Here is a 19,472-nt window from a genome sequence, read left to right on the forward strand (position 1 = left end):
GTAGCAGTGGAAAAGGAGGAGTCAGCTGAGGAGGAGACTGAAGATGGAGTAGGAGGAGGAGAAGAATTTACAGGCTTGCATGCAATCCGTGGCGGTAACACCAAATCCAAACGAGTGCCACCCAGTGTCAGAAGGTTCACCCAGTGGGCAGTAAAAGTTATGTACCTTCCCTGCCCGTGTTTTCTAGACCACGTGTCTGTGGTCAGATGTATCTTGGCACCGACACTGTGTTCCAGAGATATATTAACTTGCTGCTGAACGTGGCCATATAGTTCAAGGATGCCCTTCTGTGAGAAATATTTCCTTCCAAGGACCTTCCATTGTGGTGTGCCAATGGCCACAAATATTCTAAAGGCCTCCGAGTCCACCAATTTATATGGCAGAAGTTGGCGGGCTAGCAGTTCCGACAAGCCAGCTGTCAGCCGTTGGGCAAGAGTATTATCCGGCGTCATCATTTTTTTATGCTCGAACATTTGGGCCACGGAAGCCTGCCTTGTGCCAGATGAACGCGATGATGGCACAGTGGAAGGTGGAGTGAAGGACAAATGGGAGGAGAGAGGAGAAGGAAATGCTGCTCCGTCTCTCCCTCTGAACTCCCCTCCTCTTCCTCTCTTGTGGGCACCCACATGACGTCCATCGACACGTCATCATCGTCACCTTCACCACCACTGACATTAGAGATCTCGAAGTAGGTAGCAACAGGGGGGACCACCCTCCTCATCCGATGCCAAGAATGGCTGCGCATCGGTAAGGTCTGGTGAATGGATGGAAAAATAATTCCTCTGACTCGAGTCGAGGGGGTTTGGTGGTGGTGGTGGTTTGGTGGTGTCTTTGGGGGTGCACACAGCAGAGAGTGAGGAGGGTGCAGATACAGAGGATGAGGAGGGTACAGAAGCAGAAGGCTGAGTGAGCCACTCAACCAACTCTGGTGCGCCCTTTGAAGTTATCGCACGTGCCTTCTCACTTAGGCTCCGGCCTGGTGCACCTGCCCGACCCCTTCCATCCCTGTGGAATGGTCTGCCTCTTCCTCTGCCTGTCATTTTCTAAATGACCCTCTGCCTAAGTCCGTAGAGAAGAGCAATATTTGTTGAAGAAGGTATATTGCAGCCCTCAATGAGTATTTGGTGGAAAAAGGTATTTAGCAATAGTACCCCTCAATCAGTATTTGGCAGAAACAGGTATATAGCACCCCTCAATCAGTATTTGGCGGAAACAGGTATATGGCACCTCTCAATCAGTATTTGGTGGAAACAGGTATATGGCACCCCTCAATCAGTATTTTGTGGAAGCAGGTGTATCGCAGCCCTCAATCAGTATTTGGTGGAAGAAGGTACGTATATAGCAATAGCACCCCCCAATCAGTATTTAGTGGAAGAAGGTACCATATATGGCACCCCTCAATCAATATTTGGCGGAAACAGGTATATAGCACCCCTCAATCAGTATTTGGCGGAAACAGGTATATGGCACCCCTTAATCAGTATTTTGTGGAAGCAGGTGTAGCGCAGCTCTCAATCAGTATTTGGTGGAAGATGGTATATAGCAATATCACCCCTCAATCAGTATTTAGTGGAAGAAGGTATATGGCACCCTCAATCAGTATTTGGCGGAAACAGGTATATAACACCCCTCAATCAGTATTTGGCGGAAACAGGTATATGGCACCCCTTAATCAGTATTTTGTGGAAGCAGGTGTATCGCAGCTCTCAATCAGTATTTGGTGGAAGAAGGTATATAGCAATAGCACCCCTCAATCAGTATTTGGCAGAAACAGGTATAAAGCACCCCTCAATCAGTATTTGGCGGAAACTGGTATATAGAACCCCTCAATCAGTATTTGACGGAAACAGGTATATAGCACCCTATATCACACCCATTGTCATTATTACTCCAATAGCGTTTGTCCCTCTATCTAGCTGCGGTATCGCAGCAGAACCGCACACAACTGCTGCACAATACAAATGCACTATAATAAACTTTCTATGTTATAAAGTATATTATAAGTATGTCACAATCCTCAGTATGTCACACCTATCGATAGCATACCTATACCAGTCCTTAAAAATACTTTTACGGGTGCGTGGTTGCATACTTACAGTCAGTAATAGTAAAGCTACATATGCTGCTAATAAAGTTATTAGTTGTAACAATAATTGCGCTGATATAGCTTTAAGATAGTGTTCTTTGTCTCCAGGAAAACAGTTCATGGCAGTTAACCCACTAACATAACAGAGTTGAAGCTGTTTAGTACAGAGGAATGGGTTAAAATTTGAGTATATGTGCAGGACTAATTAACATTTACTGGAAACATTTAGTTGCTGCACAAGGGGGTCATGTGATACTGGATTATTTTCCTCAACAAATAAATGACCAAGTCTATTATATTTGACTCATTTCTTTGATTTGGTTATCTTTATCTATTTTTGGACTTGTGTGAAAATCTGATGTAGTTTTACATCAAATATATTCAGAAATATATATTTTTTTTTGAAGGGTTCAAAAACTTTCAAGCACCACTGTAAAGTTAGTACACGGTTAAGTAACAATTTTAGGACCACTTCCTACTTCAGAGCAGGGCCGGACTGGGGATAAAAACCAGCCCTGGAAAAAGTTGCATACCAGCCCCACAGCATTGCGTCATTATTTACTTGTTTATAATAGGAGAAAGCATTCATTTTACAACACGTGTGTAAACACGAATATGAACTTTGCCCCACGATTGCTCTTTTGTAGAACCCCCATTGTTCATATTATCACAGTGTTTTCCCAACCAGGATGCCTCCAACTGTTGCAAAATTACAACTCTCAGCATGCTCAGACAGTGTTTTACCACGCCCTTTGACCCGCCCCTTTTTTGTTGGCCACCTATTTAATGATTGTTGCATGCAACATTTTACTTGACCAGCTATTTTATTTTATATTCTACGGCAGTCCTGTTACAATCTCCCCCCCCCCCCCCCCATGAGCCTTTTGACCAAGTAATAAAAATATTTATAAAATCTCACCCATATGCTGCAGAAAAAATAAAAATCTGCAATGTAAAATCGATAATAAAGATTAACTACAAACATAAACATATTTCACATGAAAACTTACAATTACTTGGCTTGGCCCTGGGGGATCTCGAACACCACCTCAACACTTTGGCCGGGGGCTCGGTGGAGCTGATGTTGTGCTTTATCCTAATGAGAAAGATTTCATAATAAGTATTTGGAGAAGGGGCAGAGGGATAGCAGAGCAGGGAGAGGCTGGTGCTGCTACTAGAGGGTCATACCATGGGGGAGTAATAAAGCCCACCATAATGACCCCCCCAGTAGAAATAATTCTCCTTATAATGTGCAAAACATACCCCTTTGTAATGCCCCCAGTTGAGCAAATGTTCCCATAATGTGCCAAAATAAAATACCCCTTCTCTGTGCCCCCGTAGATGACCCCATAGTGCTCCTCCCTCCCCCTTCCCCATAGTACCCACCATAATGTGTCCCAGTATAAAATGCCCCTATACAGAGCCCCCCATATAAAAAAACCCTTCTTTTTAGCCTCAGTAGATGCCCCTATAGTGCCACCCAATAATATGCCAGTAATAAGTGCCCCTATAGATGCCCCTACTCATGTGCCAGTAAGATGTGCCCCCATAGATGCCACCCAATCATGGGCCAGTAAGATGTGCCCCATAGATGCCCCCCAATCAAGTGGCAGTAATAAGAGCCCCCCCACCATCATGTGCCAGCAGCCAGAGCCCCCCATATCATGTGCCAGTAGCCAGAGTGTAATATTTCAAATGACCCACTAGACCGAGGAGGTCAATTATGCAGTTCCAATAGTCAGCGACTATAATTCCTGTTTCTGGTCATGTTTTTAAAATATAACTTTTATTTTTACTTTATTAAACAAACATTGCCACAAAAAACATAAAGTGAAAATTTTAAAAATACATATGGAGGGCTAGATATATTTGGGGCTAAGGGTATAGTGTCTCTATCTAATCACTAGGTCAGATGATATTGCTGCATATCTCTCTGACAATGGGGTGCAGATAGTAAAATATATCTTGTGTCTGTAGTTTCAGCCGACACCAGACACTTTGTAATCTATACTGCACTCTATTAGCTAGTTACCCTGCCTAAAGTGCTATTAGCGTAGTATCTAGCATCTGCCAGATTACTCTTAGTGGCTCCGCCACTTGCACTTCAAATTATGGGCACTGCCCCTATAATGTTGTTGTATATGCGGCGTCTGCAGTTCGCCGTGCATCTATTAGTTTCTTTGCCCTGCCATAATTTTTAAAAGACAAAAGAATGCAGCTCCCCCGACATGTTTCACCGATAGATGCGCGTCTTCAGGGGAAAAGGAGCTACTATCAACATGAGCATTACACTTGAAAGGTCCTTTATACCTGTAGGGCGGATCTCACCCTCTGGTAGCCTATAAGATTTAATCTCGTGTTGACGAAAGTAATTTGGGGCCTATCCAGTCCACCTCCTAAGTCACGCTGTACTGGGTACTGGCAAATCAGATAGTTACTTACGCGCTTGCGTCCGATACTTAGTTGTTTTCAGCTTGAATGATTTGGTGCGCATGCGTCAGGACTTCAGGTTTTTCACGTCTCTACCTGAACATCACAGATGCGCATGCACTAGTACTTAGAAATTCCTGTACAGCACTTACGCTGGAACCTGGAAGCTTTACTTCACAAAGTAAGCGCGCATGCGCCAGGACTTAAAGGAATCCATCCAGGTCTGGTAGCCAAGGGCGCATGCGTTGGTACTTGGTAAATTTTTATATATCGGTACTTAGATATTTGTCAGATGCACATGCGTCCAGACTTAGACACCACAGTTTATATACCCAAGGCGCCTGCGCCAGAACTTAGAGTTTTCACTCTTTTCAGATACGATATCACGCATGCGCTGGTACTTTATTCCGGGGGAATACTCTCACTGGTGTATACAGATTGACTAGAAGTGTCCTTATCTATATTACACTCTGGTAGGTGCGTATGTGCGCGGGATCAATAGTTCTCTTGTTGCAAGTACAGAATGGGTGACATGGGGTACTCGGCCTTAAGCTACATATAAACATATGTCAATGGATTTTCCAGTTCTACCCATTCTGGGCGCCTAGTAAATTCTGCGCTTGTATATTCTATATATAGCTGTGTCTAATTTTTCTAGGTTCAAGTTACATTATGACGACTACAGTAAAAGACCACATGCTGCCCTTAATATCATTGATTTTTGGCCTATTTCCGTATCCATGATTTTATACCCTCGTGGTCTGGATATTACTGCCCTATATTTTATCATGCATTTGAGCTTTGTTATTTGTTATTTCATCATTTTCTATAATTTTTCAGAGAGAGAAGAGATAATTAATCAGTTGCACTCTGAGATCACGGTGGGAATCCTATGAGCCCCCCACCATGAGATTCCATCTTTTTTTAAAATTTTTTATATAAATACTGTGAAGGTAAACCCTTCATTCAAACCATTCGGGCTCATGGCATGGGCGTCCGCAGGAGGGGGCAAGGGGGGCAAGTGCCCCCCCCTGGCCCGCCGCAAACGAACCCATTACTACTCAAGTTACTCCTATTTTGTTGCGGCCGGCGGGCGCCCGCCGGCCGACTAATCAACAGCACTAAGTGAAAGCGCACGCCCGGCCTGAAAGAGTGAGGAGGGGGCGGGGCCCGCGGGCGCTCTGAGCTCCGCTGCCTGGCCTGCCTGTCTCTAGACTCTGCAGACAGTGGCTGCTGGAGCGTGCCGCAGCCTCGCAGCTGCCGCACAGCACAGGCACGTCTTCACGTGATGTTGCCAGTGAGCTCCGCCCCCAGTAGAGCCTGCCTGCCTGTCACTGACCCTGAGCCAAGTTCGGTAATGGCTCCAACATCAAGTTCCAAGTTTCCTTTCCAACAGTCACAGAAGTAAGTTAACGTTATTACAGGAATTTGTACAAACAAAAAGAGAGATAACATAACAACAAGTGGATGGATCATGATGACATGGTGGATGATGGATCCCATGTCTGCCACTGGTCTGGCCCATGAGATGGAGAGGGAGAAATGTGCCTGGGGAGGGGGGGGGGGAGAGATGTGCTGCTGACACTGGCCCATGGAGGGGCCTGAGGGGAAGAAATGTGCCATTCAGGGGGGGGGGGGGGTGGAGGGTCACAGGTTGGAAGTGTGCTGCCATGATGGAGGGGGGGAAGAAATAATGTGGAGCGAAGGGGGTGATGTAAAAAGAAGGGGGTGATGACGGGTCACATGACATGGAGGGGGAGAAATGTGACATTCATGGGGGGGGGGGGGTGGAGGGTCACAGGTGGGAAGTGTGCTGCCATGATGGAGGGGGGGAGAAATAATGTGGAGCGAAGGGGGTGATGTAAAAAGAAGGGGGTGATGACGGGTCGCATGACATGGAGGGGGAGAAATGTGACATTAAGGCCGGGGCCCGGGGGGGCATCATTGGGGGAATTTTTTACTGGCACATTATTAGGTTGCACTATGGGGTCACTTCTTACTGGCACATTATTGGGGGGCACTATGGGGGCACTTCTTGCCAAAACATTATTGGTGGGCACTATAGGGGCATCTACTGAGGGCGAGGCTACAAAGAAGTGGTATGTTATATGGAGGGCTCTGTACAGTAGTATTTTATACTGGGACACATTATGGTGGGTACTATGGGGAAGGGGGAGAGGAATACTATGGGGTCATCCACTGGGGGCACTAAGAAGGGGTATTTTATGCTTGCAAATTATGGGGGACACTGAGGGCATCTACTGGGGCACTATATAGGGGCATTTTATACTGGTACATTATGGGGGCACTAAGAGGAAGGGGGGAGAGGAGCACTATGCGGCATTTACAGGGGGCACTATATAAGGGTATTTTATACTGGTGCATTATGGTGGCACTATGGGAACATTAGCTCAATTGGGGGCATTACAAGGGGGTATTTTTTGCACTGTCTAATATAAGGAGAATTAGTTCTACTGGGGGGGCATTATGGTGGGCTTTATTACTCCCCCATGGTATGACCCCCTAGTAGCAGCACATCCTCTCCCTTCTCTGCTATCCCTCTGCCCCTTCTACAAATCCTTATTATGAAATCTTTCTCATTAGGATAAAACACAACATCAGCTCCACAAGCCCCCGGCCAAAGTGTTGAAGTGGCGTCCGAGATCCCTAAGGGCCAAGCCAAGTAATTGTAAGTTTTCATGTAAAATATATTTGTTATACACATATAGCCTACACTGTGCCACACAATATACAGTTTCTTCTGTATGAACGTCCACAAATTAAATCTCCAGACTGATTGATGAACCAGATGTGTGGGCCAGCCACGATTAAACCTATTATTGTTTTTATTGATGAGAGTACTCCCTGAGTGTTAGGTGTGGGGTGACCAGCCGGTATATGAAGGGGCAATACTGGTATTATATGGACAGCAGATATGGCATCCTCTGGGCAGTACTGTCTATGGTCAATTCATCCTTAACAAGCACCCTGACTGCCACCTGCTTGGCTATCAGTGAGTGACAGTCAGTCAGCGTCACAGTGTGACTACTGAGTCACCCCCTGACCCTGAGTGTTAGGTGTGGGGTGAGTCACTGATAGCCAAGCAGCAGGCAGTGAAGTGCCATGAGAGCCAGGCCAAGCAGGTGGCAGTCAGGGTGCTGGAGAAGGATGACCATAGACAGTACTGCCCAGAGGATGCCATCTCTGCTGTCCATATACCAGCCAGTATTGCCCCTTCAATCATATACCGCCTGCCCGCCTGGTCAGGGTGACCACGCAGGCAGGTGGTATATGAAGGGGTAATACTGGTGGTAGGCCTGGTATTCTGCAGACCATCTGCTTGTAAGTTACATATGACAATGTGGATACAACTTTGTATTCCTGGCACTTATAATATCCATTTAAGCTTTTCCATCACGTTGCACAGCTCATGCGTTATTATACTTTGTGATAATGAATATGCCCCTCCCCTTCATTACATTCTCAGAAACAAGCAGAGCATGGATGTCAATAAAATTATGCCCCCCCCCCCCCCTGGAAAAATTTCTGCGGACGCCCATGGCTCATGGTTTTGAGTCTCTGGATCCACCGTGCCTCACTCTGTAATAGCCTTCTATCAAGATTACCTCCTCTAGGGCCCATACTTAGCTTCTCTATGCCCCAGAATCGTAGGACTGTTGTATTGTTACCATGCACATATTTTATATGTCTGGCAATCGGTGTGTCCTTACCTGTTTCTATTGAGCTTATGTGGCCTGAAATACGGCGTCTCAATTCCTGTATAGTTTTGCCCACGTAAAGTTTGGGGCATGGGCAGGATGCTATACATATGACTCCTTGTGTTTTGCAGGTGATCAATTGTCTGATCACATATTCTTTTTTGTCATCAGGGTTTATGAATTTTTTAATACGCGGGATGTATTTACAAAAGAAGCAGTCTCCACATGGTGTTGATCCACAGTATTTTTCTCTAATTGGAATATTTCCTGTTCCTTTCTCTTTCAGATGGCTAGTGCACTAGTTGATCTTTCAAGTTTGGGCCTCTCCCATAGGTGACACTTGGATTGACGGTAAGTACTGTTTTGAGATCTCTCTCTGTCTGTATGATATGCCAATGTTTTTGCAATATGCTATATATTTCTCTATTGTAACCATCAAAAGTTCCTATACATCGATTGATCTCATTTTTTTTGGGGGGAGTAGTTTTCAGTAGGTCATCCCTATTTATAGTTTTCGCTCTATTATAGGCTCTTTTTAGAGGGGCTGCAGGATAGCCTCTTTTTTAAAATCTCTCAAGGAGATGTCTACTTTCTCTTTCAAAGGTTACCTCATCGGAGCAATTCCTCCGAGCCTGCAAATATTGGCCCGTAGGGATATCCCTCTTGAGTGGCGGAGGATGCCAACTTGTCCAATGTAGGTAGCTATTTGTGGAGGTTGGTTTTCTGTATACCTCAGTACCAAGATGTCCATTTTCCCTGATTCTTATTTTTAAATCCAAAAAGACAATTTCTCTCTCTTGTAATTCATACTTGTATCTCACTCCTATATTGTTGTTATTTAAAACCTGGGCGAATTCCCTAAAAAGTGATTGTCCACCATCCCAAAGGATGAGGATGTCGTCTATATACCTGCCCCAAAAATAAATGTGGCAGGTATATAGACGACATCCCCTCCGTGAATACTGTGTTGTTTTCCCACCACCCCAAAAATAAATTTGCATAAGTAGGGGCACAAGATGTCCCCATAGCGGTCCCATTAATCTGCTTTTAGTATTGTCCCTGAAAAATAAAAAAAATTGTGCTTTAAAACAAATTCTAACATAGATATTACTAAGTGATTGTGCTGGTGAAAATTACTACTTTTTGTGCTGAGAAATTGGTGAACTGCGTTTAAACCAAGTGAATGTTGTATGTTACTATATAGGGAATCGACATCCAAGCTTACCAATATAGTATTTGGTGTCATTGTCATGTCGTTGATTTTCAGGAGGAGATCTTTATTGTCTTTAATATAAGATGGTAGGGTGGTCACAAATGGTCTTAATACTTGGTCTACATACTCACTAATGCCCTGTGTCAAGTTGTCATTCCCGGATACTATTGGTCTCCCTGGGATTGGTGTCTTATTTTTGTGCACCTTGGGGAGTGCATAAAAGGTGGAGATAGTAGGATCTTTTTTAAGGAGGTACACTAGTTCATCTTTTGTTATTAGATCCCTAGATCTGAGAGTGAGAGTGAGGCACGGTGGATCCAGAGACTCAACACCATGAGCCCAAATGGTTTGAATGAAGGGTTTACCTTCACAGCATTTATATTAAAAAACAACAAAAAGATGGAATCTCATGGTGGGGGGCTCATAGGATTCCCACCGTGATCTCAGAGTGCAACTGATTAATTATCTCTTCTCTCTCTGAAAAATTATAGTAAATGATGAAATAACAAATAACAAAGCTCAAATGCATGATAAAATATAGGGCAGTAATATCCAGACCACGAGAATATATGGGTATAAAATCATGGATACGGAAATAGGCCAAAAATCAATGCTATTAAGGGCATCATGTGGTCTTTTACTGTAGTCGTCATAATGTAACTTGAACCTAGAAAAATTAGACACAGCTATATATAGAATATACAAGCACAGAATTTACTAGGCGCCCAGAATGGGTAGAACTGGAAAATCCATTGACATATGTTTATATGTAGCTTAAGGCCGAGTACCCCATGTCACCCATTCTGTACTTGCAACAAGAGAACTATTGATCCTGCGCACATACGCACCTACCAGAGTGTAATATAGATAAGGACACTTCTAGTCAATCTGTATACACCAGTGAGAGTATTCCCCGGAATAAAGTACCAGCGCATGCGTGATATCGGATCTGAAAAGAGTGAAAACTCTAAGTTCTGGCGCAGGCGCCTTGGGTATATAAACTGTGGTGTCTAAGTCTGGACGCATGCGAATCTGACAAATATCTAAGTACCGATATATAAAAATTTACCAAGTACCAACACATGCGCCCTTGGCTACCAGACCTGGATGGATTCCTTTAAGTCCTGGCGCATGGGCGCTTACTTTGTGAGGTAAAGCTTCCAGGTTCCAGCGTAAGTGCTGTACAGGAATTTCTAAGTACTAGCGCATGCGCATCTGTGATGTTCAGGTAGAGACGTGAAAAACCTGAAGTCCTGACGCATGCGCACCAAATCATTCAAGCTGAAAACAACTAAGTATCGGACGCAAGCGCGTAAGTAACTATCTGATTTGCCCGTAACCAGTACAGCGTGACTTAGGAGGTGGACTGGATAGGCCCCAAATTACTTTCGTCAACACGAGATTAAATCTTATAGGCTACCAGAGGGTGAGATCCGCCCTACAGGTATAAAGGACCTTTCAAGTGTAATGCTCATGTTGATAGTAGCTCCTTTTCCTCTGAAGACGCGCATCTATCGGTGAAACATGTCGGGGGAGCTGCATTCTTTTGTCTTTTAAAAATTATGGCAGGGCAAAGAAACTAATAGATACACGGCGAACTGCAGACGCCGCGTATACAACAACATTATAGGGGCAGTGCCGATAATTTGAAGTGCAAGTGGCGGAGCCACTAAGAGTATTCTGGCAGATGCTAGATACTACGCTAATCGCACTTTTAGGCAGGGTAACTAGCTAATAGAGTGCAGTATAGATTACAGAGTGTCTGGTGTCCGCTGACACTACAGACACAAGATATATTTTGCTATCTGCACCCCATTGTCAGAGAGATATGCAGCAATATCATCTGACCTAGTGATTAGATAGAGACACTATACCCTTAGCCCCAAATATATCTAGCCCTCCATATGTATTTTTAAAATTTTCACTTTATGTTTTTTGTGACAATGTTTGTTTAATAAAGTTAAAATAAAAGTTATATTTTAACCTGACCAGAAACAGGAATTATAGTCGCTGACTATTGGAACTGCATAGTAGCCAGAGTACCCCCCTATCATGTGCCAGCAGCCCCCCTTATGTGCCAGTAGCCCCCCTTATGTGCCAGTAGCCACCCTTATGTGCCAGTAGCCCCCCTTATCATGTGCCAATAACCCCCCTTATGTGCCAGCAGCCCCCATCATGTGCCAATAGCCCCTCTTATCATGTGACAGTAGCCTCCCTTATCATGTGCCAGTAGCCCCCTTATCATGTGCCAGTAGCCCCCTTATCATGTGCCAGTAGCCCTCCTTATCATGTGCCAGTAGCCCCCCTTATCATGTGCCAATAGCCCCCCATGTGCCAGCAGACCCCCTTATGTGCCAGTAGCCCCCCTTATCATGTGCCAATAGCCCCCCTTATGTGCCAGCACCCCGCTTATGTGCCATTAGCCCCCATCATGTGCCAATAGCCCCCCTTATCATGTGCCAGTAGCCTCCCTTATCATGTGCCAGTAGCCCCCCTTATCATGTGTCAGTAGCCCTCCTTATCATGTGCCAGTAGCCCCCCTTATCATGTGCCAGTAGCCCCCCATATCATGTGCCAGTAGCCCCCTTATCATGTGCCAATAGCCCCCCATGTTCCAGCAGCCCCCCTTATGTGCCAGTAGCCCCCCCTTATGTGCCAGTAGCCCCATATCATGTGCCAATAGCCCCCATATCATGTGCCTGTAGCCCCCCTTATCATGTGCCAGTAGCCCCCTTATCATGTGCCAGCAGCCTCCCTTATCATGTGCCAGTAGCCCCCCTTATCATGTGCCAGTAGCCCCCCTTATCATGTGCCAGTAGCCCCCATATCATGTGCCAGTAGCCCCCTTATCATGTGCCAATTGCCCCCCCATGTGCCAGCAGCCCCCCTTATTCGCCAGTAGCCCCCCTTATGTGCCAGTAGCCCCATATCATGAGCCAATAGCCCCCATATCATGTGTTAGTAGCCCCCCTTATCATGTGCCAGTAGCCCCCCTTATCATGTGCCAGTAGCCTCCCTTATCATGTGCCAGTAGCCCCCCTTATCATGTGCCAGTAGCCCCCCATATCATGTGCCAGTAGCCCCCTTATCATGTGCCAATAGCCCCCCCATGTTCCAGCAGCTCCCCTTATGTGCCAGTAGCCCCATATAATGTGCCAATAGCCCCCATATCATATGCCAGTAGCCCCCCTTATCATGTGCCAGTAGCCCCCCTTATCATGTGCCAGTAGCCCCCCTTATCATGTGCCAGTAGCCCCGCATATCATGTGCCAGTAGCCCCCTTATCATGTGCCAATAGCCCCCCCATGTGCCAGCAGCCCCCCTTATGTGCCAGTAGCCCCCCTTATGTGCCAGTAGCCCCATATCATGTGCCAATAGCCCCCATATCATGTGCCAGTAGCCCCCCTTATCATGTGCCAGTAGCCCCCCTTATCATGTGCCAGTAGCCTCCCTTATCATGTGCCAGTAGCCCCCCTTATCATGTGCCAGTAGCCCCCCCATATCATGTGCCAGTAGTCCCCCTTATGTGCCAGTCATCGCGCAGCCTGCGCCGGCCTCTGATAGGCTGCCGGCCTAGTGCTGGCAGCCTATCAGAGGAACAGGAGGGGACACACCTCTCCCTGCCCTGCCGCAGCATAGACATCTGTATCGCTGTCCTGAGGTCGGTGATACAGATGACTATGGAGATGAGCGCTTCCACAATGGAAGCACTCATCTCCTGCTGTGCCCTGCCTCCGGCCGCCCACACTTGTCACCAGGGCCGCGGCCTTGCGGCACTCAGGCCTGCCGGCCTAACGGGAAATGTGCAATAGGCTGTCTGCACACATCTCTCTTTGCTGTCATCAGTAAAAGGGACAATTTATCAGAGTTGCAAAAAGGGATGATTATTGGCTTTTTTAGTGAACTGTTTGTGTGCTGCTGTGGTGAAAATGTATCATGGAAACTGTGGAGCACCTTGTGCCATTAATGTGAGAAGTGTATGTGTGCTACAAAGATGTACAAAGCAAACCCACATACTACGGTGGAGCAACTCACCACCAAAATAAATCACTTTATTATGACCACTAGCTAATTATTTAATTTCCTAATTTCTTATCATTCCTACAAGTCTACTTGACAGTAAGAAACAAATATAGAAGCTTAATGGGAATGTAGAAACGTATAGAGAATGTGTTAGAAAAAGACTGTTTAAATTCAGTGTTTAAACTGTTTGAGGGTTTTCTAAGAGATGCTATTCTGAAATATCTCAATGAAAATAAGCAAATAACGCTATATCAGCATGGCTTTACAGTGATCGGTACTGTCAAACTAATTTAATCAGTTTCTATGAGGAGGTAAGGCCTAGACTTGACCACAACGAGTCAATGGATTTCATATATCTTGGCTTCTGCAACGCATTTGATACTGTCCCACATTAAAGGTTAGTACATAAAATGAGAATGCTTGGACTGGGGAAAAATGTGTCTATGTAGGTAAGTAACTGGTTCAGAGATAGAACACAGAGGGTGGTTGTTAACGGTGCATACTCAGATTAGGTCTCTATCACCAGCGGGGTACCTCAGGTGTCAGTATTGGGGCTATTCTCTTCAATATTTTTATTAACCACTTCCAGACCGGGCCACTTCTGCCCTTCCTGCCCTTCCTGACCAGGTCTAATTTTGCTAATCTAACATTGGTCACTTGATGTGGTAATAACTTTGGAACGCTTTTACTTATCCAAGCCATTTAGAGATTGTTTTCTCGTGACACATTGAATGTCATTTTAATGGTAAATTTGAGTCAATATGTTTTACCTTTATTTATAAAAAAAATCCAAAAGTAAATGAAAATTTGAAAAAATTCACTGTTTTCTAAATTTAAATTTCTCTGCTTTTAAGACAGATAGTGATGCCTCGTGAAATATTAATTCATTACCATTCCCCATATGTCTACTTTATGTTGGCATCATTTTGGTAATGTAATATTATTATTTTAGGACATTAGAAGGTTTAGAATTTTAGAAGCAATTTTTTAAATTTTTTAGAAAATTTCCAGTCAACTTTTTTAAGAACCAGTTCAGTTGTGAAGTCACTTTGTGGTGCTTACATAATAGAACCAACCCATAAATGACACCATTTTAGAAATGACACCCCTCAAACTATTCAAAACTGTTTTTAGAAATGTTGTTAACCCTTTAAGTATTCCATAGGAATTAAAGCAAAATAGAGGTGAAATTTCTGAATTTCACTTTTTTTTGCAGATTATCCATTTTAATCAATTTTTTCCTGGAACACAGCAAGGGTTAACAACAAAACAAAACTCAATATTTATTACCCTGATTCTGCAGTTTTTAGAAACACCCCATATGTGGTCGTATACTGCTGTTTGGGAAACAATATATTTTTGTCAGGTGAGGTGACAAAAAAGCTGTTTTGGCATAATTTTTATTTGTTTTTTACATCGATCACTTGATGTGGTAGATCATGTTATATTTTTGTAGAGTCAACTGTTACGGATGCGTGTCGATACCAAATATGTCAATTTTTTTTAAACTTTTTTACATTTACACAATGAGAGCATTTTTAGAAAACAAATCATGTTTTTGCGTTGCTATTTTCTTAGAGCCATATTTTTTTATTTTTCTGGCTATGATCTTGTGGGGAGGCTCATTTTTTGCTGGATGAGGTGACGTTTTTATTGCTACCATTTCGCGGTACATACGACTTTCTGATTGATTAAAATTATGTTTTTTGGGAGGTGAGCTAACAAAAAAATCTGTTTTGGCATAATGTTTATTTATTTTTTACAGTGTTCATCTGATGGGGTAGATCATATAATCTTATTATAGAGCTGGTCGTTGCAGACGCGGTGATACCAAATAGTTTTTTTTTCTATTTTTAACATTTTTTAAAGAACAGATTTTGGGGGGATTTTTTTTTTTTTTTTTTTGTGAACATTTTTTTTTTTTTTTAAAACACTTTTTTTTATTTTTTTTATTTTATACTTTGTGTGTCCCCCATAAGGTCATACAAGACCTCTGAGGGACATTTAACTTCATTTTTACTTTTTTTTTTACTATTGACTTCTCCTGTAACTGGGACTGACATAGTAGCCCCAGTTACAAGGGAAATACACCCCCCAAAGAGGCTATACAGCAGAATAAAGCACTGTACAGCCTCAGTGCAGGGCTGATCGAGGTCTATGGAAGATCCGACATCTCCTGAACTCACCCAGCCCCGGCAGTCACATGACCTCCAAGCCGGGACAGGAAGCAGCTTAGCGCCTCCTGATCTGTATACACAGCGATCTAGAAGGCAGGAACACCCAGGAATGGTCCATGTTTTCTCTCTGGGGTGTCCTGCTGTCACTGACAGCAGGACACCCCGCTCGGTAGCTGCACGATTAGCGTGCAGCTACAATCTCTGAAAGGACGTTCCAGAACATCCATTCAGAGATAAACCGACCGTCCAAGGACGTTTATAGTCAATGGGAGGTCAGGAAGTGGTTAATGATCTTGTAAAAGGCTTGCACAGTAAAATGACAATTTCTGCAGATGACACTTAACTGTGTAAAGTAATTAACACGGAAGAGGACAGTATACTGATACAGATGGATCTGGCTATGTTGGAGTCTTGGGCAGAAAAGTGTCAGATGAGGTTTAACACTGACAAATGTAAAGTTATGCACATGGGAAGAAATAATGCAAATCACCCATACATGCTAAATGGTAAAACACTGGGTAACACTGACATGGAAAAGGATCTAGTAATTTTAGTGGACAGCAAACTTGACTGTAGAAAACAGTGTCAGGCAGCTGCTGCCAAGGCCAATAAGCCTTTTTGGGTGCATCAAAAGGAACGCAAATGCCCGTGATGAGAACATAGTCCTGCTACTTTACAAATCACTAGTCAGACCACACATGGAGTACTGTGTACAGTTCTAAGCTCCTGTGAACAAGGCAGACATAGCAGAACTGGAGAGGGTTCAGAGGAGGGCAACTAAAGTAATAACTGGAATGGGGGGATTACAGTACCCTGAAAGATTATCAAAATTAGGGAAGATCTAATAATTATGTACAAATATATCAGGGATCAGTACAGAGATCTATCCCATCATCTATTTATCCCCAGGACTGTGACGAGGGGACATCCTCTGCGTCTGGAGGAAAGAAGGTTTGTACACAAACATAGAAGAGGATTCTTTACGGTAAGAGCAGTGAGACTATGGAACTCTCTGCCTGAGGAGGTGGTGATGGTGAGTACAATAAAGGAATTGAAGAGGGGCCTGGATGTATTTCTAGAGTGTAATAATATTATAAGTTATAAATAAATGAAGATTTTTAGAAATGTTGTTGATCAAGGGAGTTACTGTGATTGCCTGATTGGAGTCGGGAAGAAATTTTTTCCCGTAAAATGAGAAGAATTGGCTTTCACCTCATGGGGATTTTTTTGCCTTCTTCTGGATCAACTTGCAGGATAACAGGCTGAACTGGATGGATAGGTGTATTTTTTCAGCCCTATAAACTATGTTATTATGTTGCTATCATGTTATGTTGCAGGAGTTTAGGAAGTTTTTTTTATTAAATATAGAAAAATGTAAAGAATCAGAAATTGTTAAAAAATATTTTTAATGTAAAAACGTGCATTAAACCCTTACCCTTCCCAACCATTCAGATGCTATGATCATTTGTAACCACAGCACCTGAATGGCTACCTCATGATGAGATTGCAGGAGCCATTCAGTTGCCACGACAGCCTGGTGCCTTCTGAAACCTCAAGTTCCTGCCTCAGCAAAATCTGTATTAAGCCCTGTTCAGAGGCATTTCATTACCGAATTACAGGACTGTTCTGGTTTGCTTTTTATTAAGAAAAAAAATGTTTTACATGAATGTCATGTTAAGGAAGTCTTTCACTGATTTAAAAACATTTACTACCACTTTTCTAAACTTTAGAGTCAACAGCTCTAATCACAACTCACCATTTTTCAGTACTGTATATGTTATTGAACATAGGGAACTGTACACTAGTCCCTCATACTGTCATAATATCCCATGGTATCCCTTTCACTACATATATTTCCATAATGTACAGAATTGTATATTATAAATAAGTAAGTAGTGTTATATTAGGATAGAGAAAGATAACTTTTCTTTATTCACCACAAGTAACTTAACTGGAAGGCTGTGAAGTATTTTAACAGCAGAGGTCATAAGAGAAACGTCTGCCATTTATACATTCTTATGAAAAGCTTTCAGCTGTTGTTGAAGTCCCCTGAGTGGGCATAAAACCCTCCTAATGCAAATGTTGTTATGGGAATTTGGAGCACTTGACATAGTGGCAGAAGTGACCAAGAAATATTTGTTATGTTAAGGTTATCATGTAGAAAGCCATTGACAAACATGTTGAATCGGCATGAACATTGAGGTATGCTAATATATCACCAGTCATGCTGTGCTTGCTTCATCACTGTGAGAAACAAGAATTGTGGATTACTGGACTGGCAAAATCCTAACTTAGATGTGTTCATTCAATATGCTCTGACCCAACTACTGTAAATAAAAAATAAAAACATACAAGATCTAGACTTTTTTCCTATTTAACATATACAGAATATTGCAATAACAGATATTTAGCAAAAATGATATATAAACTTATTGACTTCTATGAATTGCTTATTATTCTAAGACTCCCCTGATTATTATATATATATATATACATGGAGAAGGTCTCAGGCAGCACTCCTTCAAACACAGCTATAGTTGTATGGGTGCCCGCGGTGGTCCCTCGATATAGGACAGAATCAGTAGAGAAAGAAAATCCGCAGCACTCCTTCAAGTAAAAAATGTGCAATTTATTTACACATGTCAGCAAAGACAACGTTTCGGTCCTCTCACAGCACACCTGTGAGAGGACCGAAACGTTGTCTTTGCTGACATGTGTGAATAAATTGCACATTTTTTACTTGAAGGAGTGCTGCGGATTTTCTTTCTCTCTCTCTCTCTCTCTCTCTCTCTCTCTCTCTCTCTCTCTATATATATATATATATATATATATATATACAGTATATACACTCACCTAAAGAATTATTAGGAACACCATCCTAATACGGTGTTGGACCCCCTTTTGCCTTCAGAACTGCCTTAATTCTACGTGGCATTGATTCAACAAGGTGCTGATAGCATTCTTTAGAAATGTTGGCCCATATTGATAGGATAGCATCTTGCAGTTGATGGAGATTTGAGGAATGCACATCCAGGGCATGAAGCTCCCGTTCCACCACATCCCAAAGATGCTCTATTGGGTTGAGATCTGGTGACTGTTGGGGCCATTTTAGTACAGTGAACTCATTGTCATGTTCAAAAAAACAATTTAAAATGATTCAAGCTTTGTGACATGGTGCATTATCCTGCTGGAAGTAGCCATCAGAGGATGGATACATGTTCTCATTCTGTTTACGCCAAATTCGGACTCTACCATTTGAATGTCTCAACAGAAATCGAGACTCATCAGACCAGGCAACATTTTTCCAGTCTTCAACAGTCCAATTTTGGTGAGCTCGTGCAAATTGTAGCCTCTTTTTCCTATTTGTAGTGGAGATGAGTGGTACCCGGTGGGGTCTTCTGCTGTTGTAGCCCATCCGCCTCAAGGCTGTGCATGTTGTGGCTTCACAAATGCTTTGCTTCATACCTTGGTTGTAACGAGTGGTTATTTCAGTCAACGTTGTTCTTCTATCAGCTTGAATCAGTCGGCCCATTCTCCTCTGACCTCTAGCATCCACAAGGCATTTTCGCCCACAGGACTGCCGCATACTGGATGTTTTTCCCTTTTCACACCATTCTTTGTAAACCCTAGAAATGGTTGTGCGTGAAAATCCCAGTAACTGAGCAGATTGTGAAATACTCAGACCGGCCCGTCTGGCACCAACAACCATGCCACGCTCAAAATTGCTTAAATCACCTTTCTTTCCCATTCTGACATTCAGTTTGGAGTTCAGGAGATTGTCTTGACCAGGACCACACCCCTAAATGCATTGAAGCAACTGCCAT

The sequence above is a fragment of the Bufo bufo genome, chromosome 5, assembly GCF_905171765.1.
Source record: "Bufo bufo chromosome 5, aBufBuf1.1, whole genome shotgun sequence".
NCBI lineage: Eukaryota > Metazoa > Chordata > Amphibia > Anura > Bufonidae > Bufo > Bufo bufo.